Raw genomic sequence first — 25,677 nt, 5'->3', positions numbered from 1 at the left:
AAAATGACAGGACAAATCCTCCAGCAACTTATTGAATTTATCTCCCTGCAATGTCTACACTAGTCTCCCTCGAGGACTGAGAGAATATTATATCTGGCCTGGGGGATTTATCTATCTTTATTTGCTGTAAGGCAGAAAGCTCCTCTTCCTCAGTCTCCATATGTTCCATGACCCTTCTGTTTGTTTCCCTTCCTTATGCACTAAACTAGTTTCCTGAGTAAGTACTGATGCAAAAAGAAAATTGTTTAAGATCTCCCACATTACGAGACACTCTACACATAGATGAACACTCTGATCATCTAGTGGACCAATTTTGTCCCTAACTATCCTTTTACTCTTAATATACTTGTAGAAACCCCCTTTGAGTTTAACTTCACAATATTTGCCAAAGCAACCTCATGTTTTCTTTTTGCCTTCCTGATTTCCTTCTTGAATATTACCTTGCATTTTCTGAACTCTTCAAGTACCTCATTAGCTCCTTGTTGCCTAAACTTGCTCTACACTTCCCTCTTCTAAACCAGATGGCTAATATCCCTTGAAAACCAGGGTTCCCTATGCCTGTTAACTTTGCCTTTAATCCTAACAGGAACATGCAAACTCTCACCCACCCCTCTTAAAAGTGGTAAACGTAGATGAGATCTTTGGATGAAGATGATAAGTGATGTTGATTGTGAGATTTCCCATACCTAATATAGAGTAACTATCATCTGTGTGAGCTCACTGATAGAAAGTGGTCATTTGAATATATCTGAGGGCTCATAACCCAAGGCAGCTGTCTTTGTTAACCTTAGTGAGAAGGGATGTAGACCATTAAATCAGATCAAGGAAACATCACTTTATTATTTTTAAATTATTTTTCACAGATGTTACATTTAAATTTGTTTCAGTTTTCCATTAGCCACGAGAAGTGACAATGTTGGAAGGCTAAAGACTATTCCAACAGTGTGTTGTCCTTGGAGGAAATGAAAGTGCACCAACTTTATTTTTCTCTCTTTTAAATTGAATGCTTGAATTCATGGCTTCACAGGTCATTTAACCCAGTAAGATTTATTGGAAGGCATAGAAGAAAACCCGTGTGATGTGACAGATGACACAGTGACATTTATCAAATGGCTCATTTATAAAAAGGAAAATGTTAAAATTTCTACTGAAGGTGCGATATTTAATATCAAATATTTCTTTTTTTTTAATGCTAAGGCCTTGTGTATGGTTGATAGATTCCAATTTCTTTTTGCATCTTATTCTTTTGGCAATTCTAATTTTTTTAAAAATCTGCAAAACATTCTCAAGTTAAATGTGATTCACAAAATTAATTCCAGTGGTTCAGTGGTTACGTATGTTGTGCTGTTGCACTGTGGAAGGAGCTTTGTGCTCTAGATGAAAATACGTTACCTGATCTTAGTCTTGGGAAGTAACACAGTTGGGTTCTTTAATTGTGGACTAATATATGGCAACACTGCTACGAGTGACACGATGGTTGTAAAGCTATCTGATGTTCAGTGTCCAAATCAAGGGCAGGCACTCTGGCTCCCATCACCAATTGTGAGGTGATGGAGAGAAACTGGAACTTTTAGAAGTTGTCGTCAAGTTTGCAGATGTCACAACATTTCCAACAATAATGAGTCGCACTAGTGAGAAGAGGTGGAAAATCTCATAATGTGGGTGCGAGAGTAACAACCTGAGTCTCAACGTAGACAAGATGAAGGAGATGATCAAGGTTTTCAGGAGAACCAGGAATGACCACCCTCCACTACACATCAACAATTCTGTAGTGGAGAGAGTGGAGAGCACTCTTCTTTTGGAACTTCCTTGGAGTTCACATGATCTATCGTGGACAAACAACATCTCCTCACTTGTCAGGAAGGTGCAACAGCATCTGCACTTCATGAGAAGACTGAAGCGGCAAGAATACCAGCCACCATCCTGTCAACCTTCTACAGGAGCTCTGTCAAAAGTATCCTGGCTGGCTGCATCACAGTGTGGTACGGTCACTGAAGAGAAATGGATCGGATGTCAATATAAATGACCATAAGAGTGGCAGAAAGGATTAGCGGAGTCTCCCTTCCCCCACTCATTTACATGATCTACCGAGATCTTTGTCTGAAGAGGGCATGCAAAATCATTGAGGACTCCTTCCACCCTGCACATATCTTTCAGAAACATCACCACCAGGCTGAGGACAGCTTCTTTCCACGGGCAGTGAGAACGCTGAATGACCAAAGGAATTACTCACACTAACCATCTGAGACTTCCTTATTCATGAAACAATATGTATTTATTTGAATATATGAATACGTCCTGCATATGTATTGGTTGTCTGTATGTGTGCTGTTCGGTTGTGTGTCTGTCTGTTTTGCACTGAGGACGAGAGAATGCTGTTTCGTCGGGTTGTAATTGTGCACTCAGACAACAATAAACTTGACTTGTTGCTCTCAATGCCACCAAATTCCAAAATTATTAGATGAAAGAAGATTCTTTCCTCCACATCCATTGATAATGATAAAGTTAGTGCATTTAACTGAGCTTACAAAGAATCTACAAAGATAAGTTTGGAGCACGCTCTTCAGCTTTGTTCGTCCATGCTATTGTTTATACTCCATGAATTTCTTCCATTCCATTCACCTTGTCTTGCTTTCAAGTGTTTCTGTAAAAGTCTCAGCCTATTTCATCTTTCCTAATAGCTGTAATTCACAGTTCAACGGAGAGCTACAATTCTCTGGTTTGCTTACAGTTTTATGAGATGTATTTCATTTTGATGTTGTACATGGTACTTGGCCATTTCAAGCTGCTGTGACTATTTGTAACATCAGTTACATGATGGGTGAGGTTGTGGGATCTGCTGACCAAGGATTTTATTTAGAATTTACAGAGATACAAATATGGTTTTTCTGGACCTGGAAGTGAAGCAGAGATAAGTTGGCCATTTCAGAGTTCTTGTGAAAACATCATTCGCACAGGAGTAGCTATCCTATAGTTTTGTTCACAAGTAGATAATTAAATATTAATGACTATATTTCCCATTTAGAGACCAAAATCTTTCAGATGTGAAGAATGTGACGACATTTAAGCTGCCCTTCTTCTAACCATATCTACACTGCCAGACTGTCCCTTTTGAGGGGAATAAAACAAGATGGAATCACATAGCAATTCATTGAGATCGTGCATGATGTGTAACCAAACGCCATTCAACCGCCTTGCTCTCAAATCTCTTTTGTAAGCAATAATTCACCACTGCCAGAGTTAAAATTAACAAATGGTCTTGTATTACTCGCCATTTACACACTCCTACACAAAATTAGATTGGGTGAATGCAGAGAGACTTTTGCCCGGAGAAGGGCAATCGGTAACCAGAGTTTTTAGGTTTAAGTTTGGGTTTGGGTGGGGTGGGGGTGGGGGGGGGGGGGGTTAACAGGATCCTGAGGGTTAACTATTTTACACAGAGGCTGGTGAGTGTATGGAACTGGCTCCCAGAGGAGGTGATTGTAGCAGGTGATTGCAACGTTTAAGAAGTTGAATTGATAAATAGACAGGATGGGTTTAGAGGGCCAAACACAGGCAGGTGGGACTAGTTTTGGACAGCATGGGTAAATTGGGCCAAGGGCCTGTTTCTGTACTGTATGCCTGATTTTTTATCACTATCTGCATGTACTTTTTTCTTAAAATTTTATTGACAACACAGTAGAAGTCGATTCCGACCATTCAAACCCATGGCACCCAATAACACCCAAATTAATTTGCAGTCCCATATGTTTTAGAGGGTGGGAGGAAATCAGAACACCCAGGGAAAACCCACATAGACACAGGGAGAACGTAACAACTCCTTATAGACAACGCCGGATTCGAACCCAAGTCACTGTGCTGAAATAGTGTCGTGCTGACCTTGCTGCCAAGTGTAGAAGTGTTTCTTGTTCTCATGCTTGATCTGTTCTCCCCCATCTTAAAACCACCAGCGAAAGCCCTTCATAAACTTCTAAATACCAGGGTTTTACAACGATATATGGCACACAACTACGTCATTCAGGCTAACTAGTAAAATCCACTGTTTACTCTCTGCTGGAATCTCTGCCGAATGTTTTGGCATAGCTGTCTACTTCTTTATCCACAGGTTTTCTTTATTCAGCTTTCCTATAAATACACTTCACGTCATATACCCCTTGAGGTACCAATTTCCACATTTTCATCACCCTTTCGGTAAAAAAATGTTTCTTATTTATTCCCTGATGGATTACTTGTTGACAGTTTTTTTTTATTGACAACCTCTTCCTTTCTCTTTGAGTGAAGCAATTCTTTCTGAATCCATTCCATCTTTTTAAGATACATTGGGAGGTCATTTGGCCCACTAGGTCCAGGCTGGCTCCTAGGGGAGCAATTCCATTACTCCTCTCCTTATTGCCCTGCAAATTATTTTCACACGCATCTTTATTAGCTTTTTTCCCCTGACATTTAGAATCACCATTTAACCATCCAGCCCATCTTTGGGAATGGGAGGAACTTGAACTGCCCACCCTACAGTGAAGTGGAGAGCACTGAAGCATCACTTTGAAGTATCAGAGCCAGAACCACCAGGCTGAGAAAGAGCATCTTCCCATTTGCAGTGAGACAGCCGAATGACTAATGAACTGCTCATACAAGCCCTCGGAGACTCTGCTATTTATATAACAATATTTATTTATTTTTATATATGTACTGCATATAAGTCACTTATAAATATTTGTGCTATGTTTATCTATGCATTTGCATATTTCTACACTGAGGACTGGAAAATGCTGTTTCACGCAGTTGTACAATTGTAGATAATTTTGAACTTAACATGCTGAAGTTTAGGATTGTACATGCATTCCATGAGCACTAACTGCTGCTCCACTGTGGCATCCTGAGCAAAAATGATTAAAACCTTTCATAATTTTAAATATCTCTGTTAGGTCACCTTCTCTCAAGAAAGAAAAAGAACCAATTTTTTCATCCCGTCTGACATGTTTTCCCTTGCATTTCAGTTTTCCTTCTCTAATTAACCAGATCCTTTATACCAGCGCTCGACAGAGTATTCTTTCATGACTTCCAAAGGAGGTTTCATAAATTCTTGCTCTGTGGAGACAAACCCTAATGCATCCTTTAATTGTTAGGGTATTTGTACTGTGAGAAGTGAGTGTTGTGCTGCACACCTCTGTTCAGTCCTTGTGCACCAGCTGGCACTCCCAGTTGCCAACCATTTTAATTTATCTCTCCTTTCGCACATTGACCTGCATACCCTCAGCTTCTCCACTTCTGCAGCGAGGCAAAATTCACACTTGAGGAACAGTCCTTCTTATTTCTGCTTGGGTAGTCTACATCCTAGAGTAGACCACATCTCCAATGTCATGTTACCCTCTCTCACTCAGTCCCTTTCTTTCTCTTCTTCACCTATCTAGGTCAGGAGCCTCCAAAGAGGTCGATATTGACCACTGGCTTTGGGAGGGGGGTGGGGTCTATAGGACTATCCAAGGGGTCAATAAATGCTTGGGGATCAAAAAGGGATTGATAAACACCAGGAGGGAGTCGATTAAAGTTTTGGGGTGGAAAGCTGACAATTGTTGAAGAAATAAAAATACATAAAATGCAACTTACTGATGCACATTTCTGATTTAGATATAATTAATGCTATTGTCTCTGTATTTTATATTCTGTTTACTGAAATATGATGATAATATCATAATTTATTATTAGTTGAAATCACAAGACAGTGGGCCGTTGTAATACCTGACTTCACATGGATGAATTGACTTGGATTTTCTTTACTCGTGCTCTTTTTAAAAAAAACTCAATTTAAAGTATTAACTATAAAATTCATCATTATCATCGTAGACTACTAACATTTGAAAACATTTTACCTTAGCTTTACTTTCAAGTACGTAATGAAAAGTTGGGTGCATGATTTCCACAATGACAGGGAACAGTTTTTCCTTTTTTGTGTGCCTATATTTCATGAGAGATATTCACAGGGGGAGTGGATACAGAACAACAGTCTCACGGGCTTGGTTTCCTCACTAATGTCTATGGAAACTGCACATCCACTTAATTATTATCCATTCATTTATTTATTGTGCATGAGGTGGGAGTGGGGGGTCGATGAAGGATCAGGATTCCGTGAAGGGGTCGATGATCTAAAATGTTTGGGGACTCCTGACCTAGGTCCTCTCACACAACCCCTTCTTTCCAAGTCGATGCTACCTGACCTGCTCACTGTTTCTAGAATTTTCCGTTTTATTTCAGAAATCCTACACCTTCATTTATTTGTTAATTTTTACAATTTTGACTTTGAGTGTTAACTTGAAAATTTGTAAAAGTTGAAGACGGTTGGTGTCCAGAGTGGTCACCCGGAGTTGCAACTTCAATTGCATGCAACTTAAACAGACGTGTGGAAGTTGGTGTTGCAGAGGAAAGAAATGCTGCTTCTTATCGTTTATATTGAAAAGAGCAAGAAAATAACTTTTCAATCCATTAACACTGGGCTACTGAACCAACTTCAGTGTTGACCTGAGAGACAAGTTCATTTTTAATCTTTAATTCTTCGTCTGATAAATAAATTCAGCACATCCCCAGGGTCCCTCACCAGTTTTTAATAGATGCACCAGAGAAAGGGTTTTGTTCAGAAGCAACCACAGCCTGATACAAAAATTGCTCTACCCAAGACCACAGGGAGTGGTGAACGCTTTTGTTTCTTTACCATGAATACATTGACAAAGCATGCAAAGCAAAGATTTTCACTGTATCTTCCAATAAATTAGAATAAAATAGAGGAAAAGTGGAATGATGATTTGGAAGAGGAGACAGAGGGTCGTGTAGCCAAATTTGTGGATGATACTAAATTGAGTGGAAAAGCGAATTGTACAGAGGATGTGGAGAGGCTGCAGAAGGATATAGTTGCGTGAGGTGAGTGGGCAAAGGTCTGACAGATGGAGTACAATGTAGTACATGCGAGATTATCCACTTTGGTAGGAAAAATAGAAGGGCAGATTATTATTTAAATAGTGAAAAACTGCAGCTTGCTGTAGTGCAGAAGGACTTGGGAGTGCTTGAGCATGAATCGCAAAAAGTTGGGGTGCAGTTACAACAGGTTATTAAGGCAAATGGAATGTTAGCCTTCATCGCTAGAGGAATTGAATTCAAGAGTAGGAAGGCCATGCTACAACTGAACAAGGTCCTGGTGAGGCCACATCTGGAGGACTGTGTGCAGTTCTGGTCTCCAGACTTGAGGAACAATATACTGGTCTTGGAGATAGCCCAGAGGAGATTCACCAGGTTGATCTCAGAGATGAGGGGGTTGACCTTTGAGGAGAGACTAAATAATCTGGGATTGTACTCACTCAAATCAGAAGAATGAAAGGAGATCTTATAGAAATGCATAAAATTATGAAAGATAAGATTGAGGCAGGAAAATTGTTTTCACTGGTAGGTGAGACCAGAACTAGGGGACACCGTCCCAAGATTCTGGGGAGTAGATTTAAGATGGAGATGAGGAAAAACTTTTTTCCCAGAGAGTCGTGAATCTGTGGAATTCTCTGCCCAGGGAAGCAGTTGAGGCTACTTCATTAAATACATTTAAGGTTCAATTAGATAGATTTTCACATAAAAATGAATTAAGGGATATAGGGAAAAGGCAGGTGGGTGGAGTTGAGTCAATGATCTGATCAGCCGTGATCTTATTGAATGGCAGAGCAGGGCTCGATGGGCCGGATGGCCGATTCCTGCTCCTATTTCTTATGCAATAGCTCAATAAAGGCAAACCAATTGCACTCCGTTAGTTTTTGCTGGTCCCTTCCTGGGATGTTTGTAGGACAAGTTCCATCCATCCATCTGATACAAAAGTACACACCTGTGTGAGGTTGGTTTTATTTGCAACTGAAAATTGCTAGACATTCCCACTCTCCAGAAATACAGTCTAATTTCACATTTACTGGTATTTGTTGTACCTGTAGTTCTAATTCTAAAGTAATAATAATCTGTGTCTCAATCCCTAGATTTCTTGCAATTAAAGCATTGGTTTGGTTTTTGATAATTATGGATCCCCATAAGCACATCTGTCAAATGTTTAGGACAGTGGTTCTCAATCTTTTTTTCTCCCCTACTCACGTACCACCTTAATAGGATGCCATCGGTGCTCTGTGGTTATTAAGGGATTACTTAAGGTGGTATTTAAGAGGGGGGAAAAGGTTGAGAACCGGTGGTTTAGGATAAGATAAAGAAATTAAGTTTGTTAATTCAAAGCTGAACAGTTTGCTGCATTATTAATATAGTCATTATGCAATAGTATCTGTGAATACCAACCGCTTCTTGTCGAGTGATGCACCAAAGCAATAAGCCATCAATAACCATCATATGCACGTTAATCCTGCAAAAATCCCTTTTATTTTCTGCACATTTCCAGCATCTCCCCACAGATCCTATTCACACGCCTACACACTCGGGAGTTTGTAGTGGCCAATTAATCTATCACTTCCACGTCCTTGGGACATGGGAAAGCTTGCTCAGTCATTGGGAGAATGTGCAAATTCCACACAACTGGCATTGGATGTCAGGATCAAATTCAGGTGAGAACTTTGAGGCAGCAGGCTCATCTAACTCTCCCACTATGTCACCCCACTTTAGGATCCTGGCTGAATTGTTAGTCATGCTTTCAAATGCTGTCTCACCTTTCCATCAACTTTGACCTTTGTTTTAACCATTCTTGAACAAAATAGTGCATGTCTATTGTTATACAAGGAAAGAAACATTGGTTGGAAGCAAGCAAAATGTTCTCTGACTCCTGTGACACAGTCTTGGAAATGCTCTAAATCCCAGTGGGTACATACTCACAGAAGAGTTTTGCCCATTGGCTGATAAATCAACAATCACCTGGCAAATGATGGATATGGTTTTCTGGGATATGGATGCAGTGGGACTGTTCCCTGGATAGAATTTATAAGCAAAGTGGAAGAAACTTCACTCCACAGATACTGCCTGACCTGTTGAGCATGTCCAGCATTTTCTGTTTTCATTTTTATTTCAGATTTCCAACATGTACACTGTTTTTTCCCTCCACAGTGGGTTGTGCCCTAGCTAAGTTGGCAGTGAAAGTGCCACTGATACCATTAATCCAGAGATGTTCCATTCTCCAGCATTTGCCCTTTTCCATGCAAAGCAAGTTGGCCTGGAAATTCCAGCATGTGGAAATAGTTGTGCCAGATATAGCAGTTGGGTGCCACCAGTAAGTGTTTCATCTGAAGCCCCCAAGCATGAAGATTGGTGACAGAGATTGGATCTTGAGGTTTGACCTTGACTAATGATTTTTTTGTTGGGGGGGGGGGGTAGTTGTTCAGAATGAAACAGGTCAGCTTTTTGATTCTGAGTGGAATAATCTTCCAGAAGAGGTGGTTGCAGTAGGGTCATTTTTGTCATTTGAGGAGAGGTTGGATGAATACATGGATGTGAGGGGGTTATGGGCAGGGAGCGGGTTGGTGGAACTAGTGGAGTTCACTTAAATTGGTGCGGACTAGAAGGGCTAATATGGCCTGTTTCCATACTGTAATTTTTATATGGTTATATATTGGAGGCAGACAAGCTTAATTGTGTGCCAAACACAATCTGCTGGAGGAACTCAATGGGCCAAACAGAATCAGCAGGAGAAAAAGAATGGTCGACATTTAGGGCGGAAACCCTTTATCGAGACTTTTTCTCTCCTTCTGATGCTGCGACATCTGCTGATTTCTTCCAATGTATTGTGTTTAACTTCAGATTCCAATAGCTCCAGCATCCTGTGTGTCTGGGTTTAATCCTCTGACTTGATTTTGGGTGGGTAGGGAAGGAATTGTGCCTCCTGCCTTGAATCAAGGAGATTGGGGACCTCTATGAAAATTTTGGCATTGATGATCTGAATGGTGGGTGGGAGTTGGCAATGTTCTGTGTGGAGGTTGATGTTTCCACTGATGACAGTGGGGAGTTGGGAGATCAGAAGAGGTGGGTCTTGGACCCTAATGGGGCTGAAAAATGTTTTGGAACCAGAATGGTATTAGAAGATCCAAGCATTAGGGCCTAGGCTTGTATGGTGGGGTGAAGGAAGTGTTGTTGGGTCTTTAGCTTTATGCTGAGGTGGGGCTCATGGGATAAAATTAATTTATAAGCAAATTAGCATTTCATTAACTATTCTAGGTCCTACTCTCTTTAAATTACCCCCTTATTTTATGTTAGTTTTGCATTTTTGTGGATGTTAATCCTAAAACTATAATCCGCCTCATAGTCATTAAATACCAGACGATGTACCTTTTAAAGCATCTGTTTGATACTATTAAAAATGTACAAGTGTATGTCTCACAACTGTCAAGTTTTTAACGATAGATATAGTAATTAAGTCTGTTTAATTCAACCATGGACAAATTTTCAATTACCTCTCCAATTGGAGGAAGTAAAATTTTAAATAAGTACTCGTTTTCTCAGTAGGTTAGTGATTTAGAATTATTTTGAAAAAAATAGAAATTGGGAGGAGGAGCTGATTGGTTTGGTGTGTTAGTGATCAAAACACGCTACCTTACTTATGTAGTTAAATTTTATTCTGCCTTAGAAAGATGAATTAAATGTATACTGTACCTTTATTCAATTAATACCCAACTGACATCAATATTGTGTTCGTTGGCTCATTTTAAGAAAATGATAACTACTGCATTCATAAAATCCCACCTAACTTCTCAGCTGAACGTCACAAAATTGCAGCCAAGTTGCAGGGCAGATAAAATTGGAGGGAAATATTACTTATTTTCTACTAATTGCGGTAATTTGTCAAATTAGGATGGAGAAGGAGACCGGAAACTTAAGAGTGGGGTAGCTGATCATCTTTGGAATTCTGTGGTCAGCAGGTGAGAGAGGCTGGAAGCATGACATCACAGGATCTTTTGTTTAATTTGAGCATCATTGATTAATAAAATGTCATGTTGTGTTGTTGTCAAGAAGCTCCACAGACCATCAGGCACCATTTAGTCACCCTCTGAAACAGCTGATCATGCCATTGCTTGCAGACTTAGTTATTACCGTGACCTTCGTCATTCCAGGGTACCTCGAGCTACTCTGCAGCTAGTTATTCTTGTACTAAGTTTAGTCGCACAAGCAACTAAACAAAGTACAGATGTGTTCTCCAAATACAGAAAGATAGGTCTGTTCAGCAATTTTGAAAACATTACATTAAATGGAAGTTCTTTTAACATAATCTGAAAACTGGAGTGAGTAAATTATTCCAAAATATTTATATATATATATTTAGTTTATATTATTTCTTTATGTATATATGTGATTATTATGTGCTGTGTCTTCTTCTTCTTTGGCTTGGCTTCGCGGACGAAGAGTCCAGAGAAATACGGAGTCGTCTGATTGTATGTATGCAGTCAGATGATAACGAACTTTAATTTGCAGATAAATTGTTTTGAGAATGTCAGTGTGACACGTAAAGAGCAAAATATTATGTATATTTTGGATTTGACGTTCAGTGTTGTGTCATGCTCTGTTTTCCACTCCAGAACATGTGGGCTGCTTGCTGGACTATAGGCTGATGGTGCCGACCCTGTATTATCAATGACCTGATATTTATCTGAGCATCAGAAGATTTTTCTGTCATTGAGAGGTATCACAACTAACTCTTGTTCCTCCCTTCTGTGGAGGGGCACACACATAATGGTCAAGCAGCCAATGTTAATGGTTAAAGGCTGGTTTAGATTCTGTTTCATTCTATAATGGTGGCATCGACAGAGCTGTAATGTCAGTGTCACTACTGGTGTGGACCTGTGGAGAGCAAGGAGTGAAGTCTAGCAATTTCCTTCACAGAATCCAACTGCCAAGTCTGGCTGCCATTGGCTCTACTATACAGGCTTTATCCGGCCTGTTTGAGGTGGTTTATTTTTAAATCCCACGACCGTGAGGTCTGGTCTGAGATGGCGTGCCCACAATCGGCAGCGGCCACAAGGGGTTGCAGAGTCCAGATAAGTGGAGGATTGGGTCAGGGCACCAGAAAAAGGGGAGACCATCCCCAGTTTGAGGAGAAGCAGAGGAGATGACCCACGGAACGAAGACCTTGGCAGAAAACCAGTGAGGAGCTCTGAGGCTGAACAAACCACAGGTAGCGGGCTCTTGGTGATACCTAGGATGTGGGCTGCTGGTGACTTCAAAGAACACGCAGCAGGCTCTGGACTGCTGGAGACTAGCTCAAGACGGGTTGATGGGGTACCAGGTATCAGAAAGGGTGCTGAGGATGCTGGATCCTGTCGGAGGTGTCCATCTGGAGCTCGGGTTGCCAAGGATTTGGACTGAAGGTTGTGTGGCTGTGGAAGCACTGGAGGTGAATTATGGGCACTCTTTGTCTCTGGGGGACTCTCCTTTGCTTCTCTTTCTCTGGCTGTAAGAGCCACTGGGTAATTTTTGCTGATAGTGAATCTTTGTCTGCCTTACAATAGACTAAAGGTAATTTCATTTTCATTACCTGACAATAAAATAATCTTGTATATAAGATGTCTAAGAATTCAATCCTTTACCTAACCCCACCAATCAACGTAGCTAATGTTGTACATTGTTGTTGAGCAATAGAACTGGGATTATTCCAGCATTTTCCTACCCAGTCCCCTATCTTCACCTCGGAGCTGAATTGTTGTCCTCCACCATTATAAAGAGGCATCCTGAAGTGTAATAAAGAATGACTGAGCCAGATACCTTTCTCATTGGTGTGGCTAAGTGCCACTAGTAAATAAATTAAGGCAATTGAAAAGAGGAGCAATAATCATCATTAATCTGGTATATTGGTAGAATGAAATGACGCTTCAGGTTAAAGTACACATTACCTCACAACAACGATTTTGCTAGTTAAAATAATACTGTTCTCATCTTGGTGAAGAAGATGCCAGCAGTTTTGTATATGTATATCTTTTGATTATATTTTGAGAGTCTGTCATCTTGCAATTTTTCTGCACCAGGTCTCTAAGAACTGGGATGCAAGGACAGAAAGTTGATCTTTACTCATTTGTGTGTGTGTGTGTGTGTGTGTGTGTGTGTGTGTGTGTGTGTGTGTGTGTGTGTGTGTGTGTGTGTGTGTGTGTGTGTGTGTGTGTGTGCGCGCGCGCACATGCCTATTGACCCATCTTGTTCACTCTTCACCCTGAGACTTTACTCATTGACGCTTCATCGGAATGAAGCTGAGATTCATTGACTGGTATTTCTATCCCAAATATTGCTTTGTTTCTATATCTCAGTCATTCTGTGAGAGAATTTGTTTGCATAATTTTGACTTGCAAATCTATTATTTATTTCAAAACTCATATTAATGCAGGTATGTTCTGATTTGTCAATTTGTTGGTGATGGATCTATTGGCATGATGTGATATGAAATAAATATACACAAACAAAAATATCAAAAGTGGAAAGCAATTAATAGCACTGGCATAACAGCAGCTGAATAACTCCATGACCTTGCCCTCATCTTCACAAGGAAAAGCCAGCTGTTACTGATGGAGCTGCAATCGGCAGCTGCAACATATTTAAATATATCTCCATGGATTGTGATGAATAATAAAATACAGGAAAGTTGCAAACATTTCACTGTAATTACAAAGAAAAATTATCACTCTTTCTCACAATACTTTGCATAGCAGAAAATAACAGTGTAGCTGCCAGCCCTTGTATATAAGGTTGTGATATGTTTTTAATACTTCCATAATCAGGCAAAATGCCTTTTCTACTGAAGCACGTTGACCCAGAGAATTCTGAAATTCTTTTTGCTGAACGAAGCTTTGTACTTAAAAGTCACGAGGCTTCCCTCTCAAACTGCAACCTGTTATTTCTTTAACAAAGATGTATTTTTAATTATTACCAATTTTCTTTTCAAAAGTTAAACAGCATTGATTATTCTGCTGGACCCAATCCCTCACATTGTTTCAGGAATTCCACGTTAATACTATCCTCCATCCTCGGACCAAAGACTAACAGAACAGAAACAAGCTGTTTGGCCCTTTTAGTCTGTGCTGACCTACTATTGTACCCAGTCCCGTTGACCTGCACCCAGTCTATACTCCCGCATCCCCGCCCCCCATCAACGTACCTGTCCAAATTCTTCTTAAACATCAAAATTGTGCCTGCATTCACCACTTCAGCTGGCAGTCTATTCCACACTCCCAACACTCTCTATGTGAAGAAGATCCCCCTAATATTCCCCCTAACCTTTTCCCCTCTACCCTAATGCGTCCTCTGGTTTGTATCTCACCTACCCTAAAAGCCTACCTAGATTTACTCTGTCTATCCCCCTCATAATTTTCAATAACTCTATCAAATCTTCCCTCATTCTTGCTCCAGAAAATAAGTCCTAATTTCTTTAACTTTTCATTGTAACTCAGTTTCTGAAGTCTGCGCAATATCCAAGTAAATCTCAGCACTCTTTTAATCTTATTGATATCTCAGATATAATACTCTACATTTGGCCTCACCAATATCTTATTAAACTTTACCATAACTTATAGAGACTTATAACATCCCAACTCCTAAACTCAATACTTTGATTTACGAAGGCCAATATGCCGAAAGCTCTCTTTACAACCCTATCCTCCAATGATGCCACTTTCAGAGATTTATATTTTTGTATTTCCAGATCCCCCTGTTCTTCCACACTCCTCACTGCCCTACAATTTATCATGTATGTTCTTTCTTGGTTTGTCCTTCCAAAATGTAACACCTCACATTCGTCTGTATTAAATTCCATCTGCCATTTTCAGCCCATTTTCCACCTGATCCAGTTCCCTCTGCAACCTTTGGAAGCCTTCACTGTCCTCAATGCCTCTAATCTTTGTGCAACTTGCAAACTTGCTGATCCAATTTACAACATTATCATCCAGATCAATGATATAGATGACAAACAACATTGGTCCTAGCACTAATCCCTGAGGCAAACCTTAGTCACAGCTTTCCAGAGAAGCAATCATCCACTACCACTCTGGCTAATGTCGAATTCAGTTTACTCCCTCGCTGTGAATACCAAACGTCTGAACCTTCCTGACTAACTTTCTTGTGGGACCCTTGTCAAAGGCCTTACTAAAGTCCATGCATATAACATCCACAGCCTTTCCTTCATCAACTTTCCTAGTAAAATCCTCAAAAAACTCTACAAGATTGGTTAAACACGACCTACCACACACAAAGCCATGTTGACTATTCCTAATCAGTCCTTGGCTATCTAAATACTTGCATAAACGATACATTGGAACACCTTTTAATAATGTATCTACGACTGATGTCCGGCTCTCAGGCCTATAACTTCCCAGGTTACTTTTGGAGCCCTTTTTAAACAACAACAACATGAGCTACCATCCAATCCTCTGCCTTCTTGGCTAAGATTTACAATATTTCTGCCAGAGCCTCTGCAATTTCTAGCCTCCCTCAAGGTCCAAGGGAATATCTTGTCAGAGATTTATCCACCCTCATTTGCTTTAAGACAGCAAGTACCTCATCCTCTTTAATTTGTATAGGTTCTATGACCTCACTGCTTATTTTCTTTACTTCCCTCCACTTTGTGCTATTTTCCCGAGTTAACACTGATGCAAAAAAAACCATTAAAGATTTATTCTTGCTCCATACAAAGTCAACTATGTTGATCTACAAGGGAACCAATTTTGTACCTTAATATTGGAGCTTTTGTCCTTAATATACCAGTAGAATCCTTATGATTTTCCTTCACATTAACTGCCAAAGCAACTTCATATCTTCTTTTAGCCTTCCTGATTTATTTCTTGAGGTTTTTCTTCCATTTTTATACTCCTCAAGTACCTCATTTTCCCCATGTTGCATATACTTGCTATACACCTCCCTCTTTTTCCAAACCAGATCCCCAATATCCCTTGAAAACTAAGGTTCCCTATGCAGTTAACTTTGCCTTTAATTCTGACAGGAAAATACAAGGTCTGTACTCTCAGAATTTGGCCTTTGAAGGTTTTCCATTTACCTCACACATCCTTGCCAGAAAGCAATTTATTCAAATCAATGTATTTTAGATCTTTTCTCATTTCCTCAACATTGGCCTTTCTCCAGTTTAGAATCTCAACCCAAGGACCAAACTAAACTAATGGCATTATGATCTCTGGACTCAAAATGCTCCCCTACACATACTTCTGTCACCTGTCCTGTCTCATTTCCTAATTGCACTAGGTTCCTTAATAGATCCAGTATTTTATTCTCTCGAGTTGGTACCTCTATGCTTTAGAAACTTTCCTGAACACATTTTACATACTCCAAGCCATCCAGCCCTTTTACATTCTGGGAGTCCCAGTCAATATGTGGAAAGTTTAAAATCTCTGACTATCACAACCATATGTTTCTGCAGCTGTCTGTGATCTCTCCAGATTTGCTCCTCCAATTCTCGTTGACTTCTTTCTTTCTTTTGCTTGGCTTAGCGGACGAAGATTTATGGAGGGGGTAAAAAGTCCACGTCAGCTGCAGGCTCGTTTGTGGCTGACAAGTCCGATGCGGGACAGGCAGACACGATTGCAGCGGTTGCAGGGGAAAATTGGTGGGTTGGGGTTGGGTGTTGGGTTTTTCCTCCTTTGCCTTTTGTCAGTGAGGTAGGCTCTGCGGTCTTCTTCAAAGGAGGTTGCTGCCCGCCAAACTGTGAGGCACCAAGATGCACGGTTTGAGGCGATATCAGCCCACTGGCGGTGGTCAATGTGGCAGGCACCAAGAGATTTCTTTAGGCAGTCCTTGTACCTTTTCTTTGGTGCACCTCTGTCACGGTGGCCAGTGGAGAGCTCGCCATATAACACGATCTTGGGAAGGCGATGGTCCTCCATTCTGGAGACGTGACCCATCCAGCGCAGCTGGATCTTCAGCAGCGTGGACTCGATGCTGTCGACCTCTGCCATCTCGAGTACTTCGACGTTAGGGATGTAAGCGCTCCAATGGATGTTGAGGATGGAGCGGAGACAACGCTGGTGGAAGCGTTCTAGGAGCCGTAGGTGGTGCCGGTAGAGGACCCATGATTCGGAGCCGAACAGGAGTGTGGGTATGACAACGGCTCTGTATACGCTTATCTTTGTGAGGTTATTCAGTTGGTTGTTTTTCCAGACTCTTTTGTGTAGTCTTCCAAAGGCGCTATTTGCCTTGGCGAGTCTGTTGTCTATCTCATTGTCGATCCTTGCATCTGATGAAATGGTGCAGCCGAGATAGGTAAACTGGTTGACCGTTTTGAGTTTTGTGTGCCCGATGGAGATGTGGGGGGGCTGGTAATCATGGTGGGGAGCTGGCTGATGGAGGACCTCAGTTTTCTTCAGGCTGACTTCCAGGCCAAACATTTTGGCAGTTTCCGCAAAGCAGGACGTCAAGCGCTGAAGAGCTGGCTCTGAATGGGCAACTAAAGCGGCATCGTCTGCAAAGAGTAGTTCACGGACAAGTTTCTCTTGTGTCTTGGTGTGAGCTTGCAGGCGCCTCAGATTGAAGAGACTGCCATCCGTGCGGTACCGGATGTAAACAGCGTCTTCATTGTTGGGGTCTTTCATGGCTTGGTTCAGCATCATGCTGAAGAAGATTGAAAAGAGGGTTGGTGCCAGAACACAGCCTTGCTTCACGCCATTGTTAATGGAGAAGGGTTCAGAGAGCTCATTGCTGTATCTGACCCGACCTTGTTGGTTTTCGTGCAGTTGGATAATCATGTTGAAGAACTTTGGGGGACATCCGATGCGCTCTAGTATTTGCCAAAGCCCTTTCCTGCTCACGGTGTCGAAGGCTTTGGTGAGGTCAACAAAGGTGATGTAGAGTCCTTTGTTTTGTTCTCTGCATTTTTCTTGGAGCTGTCTGAGGGCAAAGACCATGTCAGTAGTTCCTCTGTTTGCGCGAAAGCCGCACTGTGATTCTGGGAGAATATTCTCGGCGACACTAGGTATTATTCTATTTAGTAGAATCCTAATCGTTGACTATTGGGCGGTCTATAATACAATCCCATTAGTGTGGTTATACCTTTCTCATTCATCCATATATCCTCAGAGGATGAGCCCTCTGGTCTGTCCTACCTGAGCACAGCTATGATATTTTTCCTGATGAACAATGCCACTGCTCCCTCTTTCATCCCCATCCCCCTCCTCTATCGTGTCTGAAACAATGGAAGCCCAGAACATTGAGCTGCCAGTCCTGCCCACCCTGCAACCAAGTGAGATTTGGTACAGATAGCTAAGTTAGTCAACTGGTATTCAGAGGCCTGAAAAATTGGTCAAGAAATAGAGTTTAAATCCCACAAAATTCCCGACACACCACTCTCAGATAGGGGAGTAGAAGCAGGCAATTCAGCCCATTGAGCCTGCTGCACAATTCCATCATGAGCTGATCCATTCTCCCACTCAGCCCCTCTCCCCTGCCTTCTCCCCATAACCTTTGATACCCTGACTATTCAGGTACCTATCAATCTCTGTCTTAAGTACACCCAATTACTCCACAGCTGCCCGTGGTAGCTACTTCCAGAGGTTCACCACTCTCCGGTTAAAGAAATTCCTCTGCATTTCTGCTTTAAAAGGGTGCCGTTTAAACCTGAAGTTATGTCCTCTTGTCCTTGACTCCCTACCAAGTGAAACAACTTTGCCACATCTATTCTTTCTAGGTTTTTCAACATTCAAAATGCATCTCGAAGGAACCCCGTTCCCCCCTCATTCTTATGAACTCCAAAGAATGCAGTCCAAGAGTTGTCAAATTTTCCTCATATGCTTATCTCTTCATTCCAAAAATTATTCTTGTGAACCTTCTCTCTAAACCTTCTCCAATGCCAGCACATCTTTTCTGAAATAAGAAGCCCAAAACTGTACCCTGTATTCCAAATGAGGCCTCAAGATGACATCCCTGCTCTTCTGTCCCTTTCCTCTAGATATGAACGCCAACATTACATTCATCTTCTTCACCACTGACTCAACCTGGAGGTTAATCTCTAGAGTATCATGATGAGGGCTCCCAAATCCCTTTGCACCTCCAAATTTTGAATGTTCTTCCCATCCAAATAATACTCTGCCCTTTTCTTCCAGTGCATGACCGTGCACTTTCCAACATTGTATTTCATTTGCCCACTTCTTGGCTCATTCTCCTAATCTATCAAAGTCTCTCTGCACCTTGCATTTCCTCCTCACTACCTACCACTTATTCCGCAATCCTTATCACTAACATGCAACATACAAAGAAGTGGCCCCAACACCAACCCCTGCGGAGCACCACTGGGAAACTGCAGCCAACTCTGTGATATCTGTTTTCTGCCGATGCTCTACCCATGCTCATATCTGTCCGGTCATTCCATGGACTTTCATCTCGTTAAGCAGCCTCATGTGCAGTACCTTGTCAAAACCCTTTTTGAAAGTACAAATATAGAACATCCACTGCATCTCCTGTGTGTGGATTTTCTCAAAAAAATTGCAGTAGGTTTGTCAGGCAAGACCATGCTGACTTTGGCCTATCTTTTCATGCATCTCCAGGTACTCCATAACCTCATCCTTGACAATCGACTCCAACAGCTTACCAACTACTGATGTTCAACTACAGATCTATAATTTCCTTTCTGCTGCTTCCCTCCTTTTTTTAAATAGCAGAAAAACCTTTGTAATTTTCCAGTCCTCCAGAACCACGACATATCTATTTATTCTTGAAGATCATTACCAATGGCTCCACCATCTGATCCAGGAGACTTATCTCCCTTTAGACCATTCAGCTTCCCAAGTACCTTCTCTCTGATGATCATGACTGCACTCACCTCTTCTCTAACTGTTGAAAGTCCGGTATATTGCTAATGTCTTCCACCGTGAAGACTAATGAAAAATACTCGTTCTCCAGCATCATTTTCTATCAGTCCTATAATCTACTCTCATCTCTTTTTTTATTTTTTATTTCTTTAAAGGGCTTTTAGTATCCTTTTTCATATTATTTGCTAGCTTCCTTTCAAAGTTCATTTTTTCCTTTCTAATGACCTCCTGAGTTGCCTTCTATACATTTTTAAAAGGTTCCCAGTCCTCTGTCTTCCCACTCTGCTTCCTTGTTTGACCATTCTTTTGCTTGTAGTTTGGCTTTGAATTCTCCTGTCAGTCACACTTGCATAATTTTTCCATTCAAATATTTCTTCTTTAACATGGAGTTAATCATGAAAATAATGTTTTGTTGAAAAAATCCATCTAGTTAATGAATGTGGAGACACACAAGGGACTGCAGTCACTGGAATTTGGAGCAAACAATAAACTGCTGGAGGAACTCGGAGTGTCAAAGCAGCATCTGTGGAGGCGATGGGCCAGTTAATATTTTGCATTGAGATCTTGCAACAGGACTGAGTGTGTCGAGAGAAGATAAAAAAGGATGGATGAAGTTCACTAACATCCTTCCTATTTTACCCAGTCGGATTTATTTTCCGGTTGCCAACATTTGCAAGAGTTTCCTTTAAAAAAGACCAACAGAAGATGTCAGGACATGCCAGCAATCTTTGGGACACCCATCAAAAGAGCTTCCTGTGGGTACCGTAGCCCTGAACCTGAAGAGCACTGTAAAAACCCATGGCTGAATACTGGGAGTAAGAACTGTGAGCCCCCATCATCCTTGGCTCCTTGAAGCTCACCTGATATTGAGGCTAGGGGTCATCTTACCAGGGATCAGCTTGAGAGTGACTCACGGATTATAACACAAATTCCAATGGAATTACATGCACGATACAAGATTCTTTCAATCGCCATCCCTGCCTTGGCTTCCTTTCCAGATATTACTCTTGTCGGTTTGAAGCAGATAAATGATTAAAGACCTAAATCACAATTAGTAGCAGCTAACAACCTATATTCTGACTTTATATCCCATTTTTCTGATGGTGCTATATTCCAGCAACCGTACCTTGCATACATCAAAGCTGAAACAGTAGAATGTGTTAATCAGAAACTGTACTCTCTGTTTCTCACTGGGTGAAGATGTGATGGGAGACAAATCAAAAGGTGTGTGATTCAGTGACATTTTTGTAACATGTCAGGCTTGTCCTTTGATAGCACCCTCATCTCTCTGTAAAATCTTGTGGGGGTTCAACCTTGTGATTTAAGGAAAAAGACCAGACTGATTCTTCAATGCAATATGAAGAGAGCTCACAATGAGTTGTTAAATTTGGATATTTTTCTGACCACTCAGATTGCAATGATTGAAGCCGCTAAGAGCGTTCTCAAGAACATCTTAGATCCTCAGCCAAGAGAATTGAAAGTAATTATATCATTCTTTGTCTCATTTGTGTTTGTAGGTGATTATTTCATGGAAAACACCTCCATTATCCTAGTTCAAAGTCATTCTTCTATTCAAGAAAACGTGGCAACCAATTTACACATCCAGCTCCCTCAAAAGTGATAATCTTTAATAATATTGGTTGAGGAATAAATGTTAATCAGAATTCCTCCTTTCTTCATGCAGTTTACCCTGTCCCTGCTTGTGAAAATTGTGCAAAAAGTGAGAATTTCAGTTGTGAGGTTCACAAAACAGTATTGTTCCATGATTTTCAACAGCATCTCAATTTTGCTTTTTTAAATTAATGTGTGAACCAATTTCCAGATGTGGTTTGAAATCATAGTTCTTTATAGTCAACTCATAAAAGTAGGATATTGTTTTATTCAGTGCTCTGTATGAAATCTATCTTTTTTAAAATAAAAATCTAGACAATAACTAAAAGATTATTTCACATGTTGAAGATGGAAGAGGACTGTAGGAACCCGAGTCTTTTCTCCTTCAGGAATGTCAGTGATCCTCATTCAAATCCATATGCAACAACACAAACTTATTACCCGAGGGTTTGATAAAGTTATTGAGCATGTAAAATATCTTATGGAATTTGTCCTTGTAACTTTTCTTATCTTTCTCAAGCTTGTTGAGGATGCAGGAAAAACAGGACAAAGAGCGATGTGATATTATCCAGCCTTTACGTGTGCCAGAATAGCTGGCTAGTACAGCAGAAGAAGAAAAAACATGACTTTTCCCTTTTCTATGTGAGCATGGATGTTTGGAGAAATGGTGCTAAACTCCTTCAGAACCAGCTTCAAGAACAATGAATGCAATGATCCTGTGATGTCTTCAAGTACATTGCACTATGTTCTCTTCTATCAGTATTGAGGATGGATATTTAGATCTTAAAGTTCAGAGTGCGTGCATGTCATCACTTACAACCCTGAGATTCTTTTCCTGTGGGCCAGGCAGAAGTTCTTCTTATTGGTACCTGTAGTACAAAAAACTAATTTAGGATATGCATGCAAAAGAGAGAAATGTAAACAAGAAGCATGTGCAAATCAGAAAATATATCTTCAATAATACATGAAGTATAAATCCTCAAATAAGTCCTTGATTGAGTTTGTTGTTGATTCTGCTGGTACCTGGTAGTACAAATCTTGTGGTGCCTATATCTCTTTCCAGATGGCAGCTGCGAGAACAAAGCTTCTGCTGGGTGGCGTAGCGTGGATCCTTGATGATTGCTGCTGCTCTCCGACAGCAGGGTTTTGTGTATATTGTCTCAGTCACTAAAGAAAGAGATAAATTACCCAAAAAATTAAAACAAAAATTTCTGAAATTTCTCAGCAGGTCAAGCAAGTGGAGAGAGAAACGTTAATAGTTCAGGACAACAACTTTTCACCAGAACTCGAGTAAGTTAGAGCTTTCATTTAGAGTATGAAAAAGAGAAGAGAGTAAAAGAAAAGGGCCAAGATATTGTGGGATTCACCACAACAGTGTAAAGAAATTGACCATGGACCATCCTCATAATATCAGGCAGCACTAAAAGACCTCAGAACTGCTTCATAACCCAGAGTCAAAGCACTGCCACCGGCTCCAATTATTGGAACACAAGTATTTCTAGGACCAATCAGGTCTAAGGAGCATTGGTCACAAGGTAATGCCAGTGGCTGTTAATGTCCTTGGGAGAGGGTGGTGCTGATTTGATCTCAGAATTCAATATAGTAGTTTGCGATAGCTGATCATGGGATTAGAAAAGGAACTGGTGCTTCCCAGGATAGGACGTGGAAAGTTTGGGGTTAGTATTCAGAGTGTGTGATTGTGAGTCAATGGAATGTGTGATCAGACTGAGAGATCAGCCTTGGATGAATTGCAATTTTGAGAGTCTTGGTGGATATGATTACACAAACATACTGTAGATGATGAACTATTTCATCAAGGTTTAATATGCTGATCCATGGAGAAATTTGCCAAGATGTTATACTTAAATCCAATGCTGCAAATGAACTAGTTTCTTGAAAAACAACACCTTCAATAATGTAGTTCTCCTTTGGTACATGGAAAAACAGAAAGGGAGAAGTAATGAAAATAACGGATATTTCTGACCTAAAGCAACATTAAATGGAATTAACTAGTTTCTGAGAGTAAAATAATCCAATAAATAAAATGACTGAATTGATGTCCTTCTCCAATTGTACACACACTAAGGCTGTATCAGAAAGTTATACATAATATACCAGAAAATCTGTCAAAACAACGCAAGAAAATTTGTGGCTTATCACCCTCTGGCAAAGAAAGTTAAAATGTAGTCCTTCCCATGTTCTAATGGATCAAATATGCTGAATCTTCAGTGTGTCATACAAATGAAATCCAAGATCATTGTAATTCAGCTTAATTCATCAATTGAAATGATGTGATTTAATTAGAGGGGCCTGCTGTCATCTAAATACCATCAAACTGTAAAGGAAATGTCAGAGTTAAATGACTAAATGCTCCCAATAACTTTGCGTCTGATGAGTACAAGCTGCATTTTGCAAGGGTGCAATCTTTCTCTTCCATGAATAAATCATAGGTTTTAATTGGAACTTGTTTGTGTCCAAAAACAATGTATTAGTGTATTATCATGGGCATTGATCCCTGATCTATGAACTGATTCCATGCCGATGCAATCACGAAGAAGGCTATACTTTGTGAAGAGTTTGAGGAGATTCAGTATGTCACTGAAGACTCTTGAAAACTTCTACAGGTGGACCGTGGAGAGTATTCTGGCAGGTTGCATCACTATCTGGTACAGAGGTGTTAACACTCTGGATAATAAAAACTCCAGAGGGTTGTTAGCTCGGTCTGTGACATCACGGGCACCAGACTCCACTCCATCGAGGACATCTACAAGAGGTGGTGTCTTAAGAAAGCAGTCTCTATCCTCAATGACCCCCACCACCAAGGCTACGCCCTCTAAAGATGAGCACTCAGCTACACAAGGACAGCTTTTTCCCCGCTGCCATCGGATTCCTGAATGAGCAATGAACCACAGACACGGCCTTACTTTGTCTTTTTTAATTTAATTTGTAATTTAGACCAGTAATTCTCAACTTTTTTCTTTCAACTCACACATGACTTTAAGTATTCCCTATGCCATAGGTGCTCTGTGATTAGTAAGGGATTGCTTAAGGTGTTATGTGGGTGGAAACAGAAAGTTTGAAAACCACTATTTTAATCGTACCTAATTGATTTGTTATGTGCATGGTTTCATAACTCCAAAGGAAATGGGCCAAAGACAATTTTTCCCAAGCATAATATTTCAATAACATTTGGGTCTAGAGCAGTGATTCTCAACCTTCTCTTCCCAATCACATCTCACCTTAAGCAATCCCTTACTAATCACAGAGCACCGATGGCCTAGGGATTACTTCAGGTGGAGTGTGAGTGGAAAGAGGAAGGTTGAGAACCACTGATTTAAACATACAACACGGTAACAGTCTCTTTAGACCCACGAGCCCATGCTGCCCAATCACACCCAATTGACCTACAATCCCCATACATTTTTTTTGGGAGGGTAGAAGGAAGCCAGAGCCCCCCGGGAAAACCCACACAGACATGGGGTGAACATACAAACTCCTTACAGGCAGTGCGGGATTTGAACACCAGTCCCAATATTTTTTTTGTACAATGGACACCATCCTTTCGTTTGCTCATTGACACTCTCTTTATTGTATTTTATTAATTGTCAGTGGAGGTTGGCATCATTTTGAATTTCTTTATTTTTAAACTATTTTTATTGATTTTATATATTTTTTAAAAAGTTAGCACATTATATGAAATGCAAAATGTAAGTAAGAAAAAGTAAATATAATATACAAAGACAAAAGGGGTTTCAGAGTTTGAGTTACAGGGAGCGGTTGAGCAGGCCGGGACTTTATTCCCTGGAATGTAGAAGGTGATTTGATAGAGGTTTTCAAAATTATAAGGGGGACAGATAGAGTCAATGTGGACAGGCTTTTTTCACTGAGAGTGGGGGAGATTCAAAGAAGAGGGCATGGATTGAGAGTAAAAGGGGAAAAGTTTAGGGGAAACATGAGGGGGAATTTCTTCACGTTGGGGTGGGGGTGTGGAATGAACTTCCAGCAGAGGTGGTAGAAGCGTGATCGATGTTAATATTCAAGGAAAGGTTAGATATGTATATGGATGGGAGAGGTGTGGAGGGTTATGGGCCAAATGCAGGTCAGTGGGACTACTTGGGAGAGGATGTTCGGCACAGACTAGTAGGGCCAAACTGGCCTGTTTCTGTGCTGTAAATGTAAATGGTTATAAATATTTGTTTATTTTGTAAACATTTGCACTGTAATGCTGCCACATAAAGAACTAATTTTGTGGCAATAAATTCTAATTTTGACTGTTCTGTGCCACATCAGTGTTAAAATCTATCCACATCTTATTGTTTCCCATGAGCATATATCT

The sequence above is a fragment of the Narcine bancroftii genome, chromosome 8 (assembly GCF_036971445.1).
Source record: "Narcine bancroftii isolate sNarBan1 chromosome 8, sNarBan1.hap1, whole genome shotgun sequence".
Lineage (NCBI taxonomy): Eukaryota > Metazoa > Chordata > Chondrichthyes > Torpediniformes > Narcinidae > Narcine > Narcine bancroftii.
The sequence above is the reverse complement of the archived record's forward strand: the minus strand, read 5'-3'. Positions refer to the sequence as shown.